This window comes from Dipodomys spectabilis, unplaced genomic scaffold (genome assembly GCF_019054845.1).
Source record: "Dipodomys spectabilis isolate Male_0828 unplaced genomic scaffold, ASM1905484v1 ptg000024l, whole genome shotgun sequence".
Classification (NCBI taxonomy): Eukaryota; Metazoa; Chordata; class Mammalia; order Rodentia; family Heteromyidae; genus Dipodomys; species Dipodomys spectabilis.
In genome coordinates this window covers 1,178,885-1,181,167 of record NW_024870701.1, presented here as the reverse complement: position 1 = coordinate 1,181,167, position 2,283 = coordinate 1,178,885, and the positions used below count along the sequence as shown (strand labels likewise).

The 2,283-nt window shown below is 39.9% G+C and overlaps 1 pseudogene; it reads left to right on the top strand.

The window, feature by feature from the left end:
• Nucleotides 1-1,307: 1,307 nt before the first annotated feature.
• LOC122104389 lies at nt 1,308-1,755 on the top strand (annotated as a pseudogene).
• Nucleotides 1,756-2,283: the final 528 nt, after the last annotated feature.

Below are 2,283 nucleotides of genomic sequence, written 5' to 3'. Positions count from 1 at the left end.
TGTAAAGATAATGTAGGGAGGGGTTACAGTTACATGAGTAAGGTAATGGGTGCATCTTCTATCAAGCATTGTTACCCCCTCATTTGTTTTCCCCCACTATCCCTTCCCTCTCCATCTCCCCAACTTCTCCCCCCCCAAATTGTAAAGTTCATTTTCAACCCAGTGTCTTGTACATCTCATTGTTACAATGAGGCAACCTGTATCCTTATTTCAGCATTTTATGTCCCTTCCCCTCCTCAAATTAGGAAAATGTATATACAAGATGCAGGGCACCAGAATAAAACACAGTGACAACAGGGGTTATACTATGGGAGAAGAACATACAAAAGAAACAAAAAAAATCACATAGTGCATTAAAAACAAAACAACCAAAAAAACTTCTTGTGTCCCTATCTTGGGGCTCATTTCGCTTAGCATCATTATATGTGGTCATATATACATAGCTTTTCACCTTTTCTGCTTGTTTGATAAGAATATCCTAGATGTAGACTAGCTATTGCAAACAAGGGAAACCATGGGACCTATGTTTCTTTGTGTCTGGCTTACTTCACTTCATATAATATAATATAGTATAACTCTCACATTTCTAAACTGCCATCAACATAGCATTCTTGATTGCTTATTCTACTAATTCAGGAACTTCCATCAGATATTCATGCTTTTCTTTATCTTTTCTACAATCCTGAGTCAAAACAGCACTACGGTTCAGTGTTACCAGTTCTAGAAATTTCAAATCCAGAGCCCTGCCATATCTTCATTCATAGGCAAATTACTTCTTGTGCCTCTTTTCCCCCATCAGTAAAATGAAAAAATGATAAATATGTCATTTTCTTGATAATCATACATAATTAAGAGGTAAGCATATACTAAATGTGCTAATATAAGTAAAGTGCTTGGCACTCAGTAATGTTCACTTTTTATAGTTATCTTAATGGAATATGTGGCTATTAATTAGTAAATGTTTCCACTTGGCATGTAGAGGTTAATGTTACACAAATTGTGTTTAAAGTTGAAAATCCTATCCCGAGACAATATGTCAATTTATTCCAAATGTAAAGATGTTGGATTAAATAATAATGAAGGTAACTTCCAACTCAGATTTGTTATGATTAGGTCAGCTAGCCTTTTGTCAAGAACTCTAACTCTGTAGCCTTACTAGTATGACCTCTATCTATACTTTAATTTCTTGGATACTGACAACTCATTGCAAGTAATTCTATATTTAACAGAGAGTATAACAAGATGCATACTAGGAAAATAAAACATGCTATCTCAGAGGGGGTTAAAGGTTAATGACATGGGGGTGGCCGCCGCCGCTGCCGCCATCGTGCCAGCCCCTCGGGTCTCAGCGAGGCTGGGTGACGCTCCAGGATGGGAGACAAGCCAATTTGGGAGCAGATTGGATCCAGCTTCATTCAACATTACTACCAGTGAGTTGATAATGACAGAACCCAACTAGGCACAATTTATATTGATGCATCATGCCTTACATGGGAGGGACAGCAGATCCAGGGAAAAGCTGCCATTGTGGAGAAGTCGTCTAGCCTTCCATTCCAGAAAATCCAGCACAGTATCATGGCACAGGCTCATCAGCCCACGCCAGATAGCTGTATCATCAGTATGGTTGTGGGACAGCTCAAGGCTGATGAAGACCCCATCATGGGGTTCCACCAGATGTTTCTATTAAAGAACATCGACGATGCTTGGGTTTGCACCAATGACATGTGCAGGCTTGCCCTACACAACTTTGGCTGACCTCCTCCTGACCACTTATGCATGCTGTTTCCTCCTCCCTCCTTTTCTGATACTACCACACTCCTCCAGATGCTGCACATATCATACACAAACAAGCAGGGCGGAGGTTAGGTGCAGTGCTCTACCCACTCCCCCCACAAAGGTGTCGTGCATGATGTTTATAATGTTTGGATGTTTGATTCCTTGCATCTGACAGGAGAAGTTTGTGTTGTACCCGTGCATGCCTTGGAAAGACTTAAGTAATGCAAAAGGTTGTCTTTTTTTTTAATCTACTGACAAGATGCTCTAGTAACCCAAAGAAGTGGAGAAAGCAGCTGCCTCACCGTCCAGATACTGATTTGTTCAGATGTTTCAAATGCCTCATGATACAATAAAACCACAAAAATTTTCTTAACAAATAAAAAGAAAAGATTAAGGAGATGAGGCAGACAGAGGAGAAATGATGGACAAATACAGCCATAATACTCAATGCACATACATGAAAATGGAAGTAGGGAACGAGATTATGGATGAGGTTGGGCTGTATGG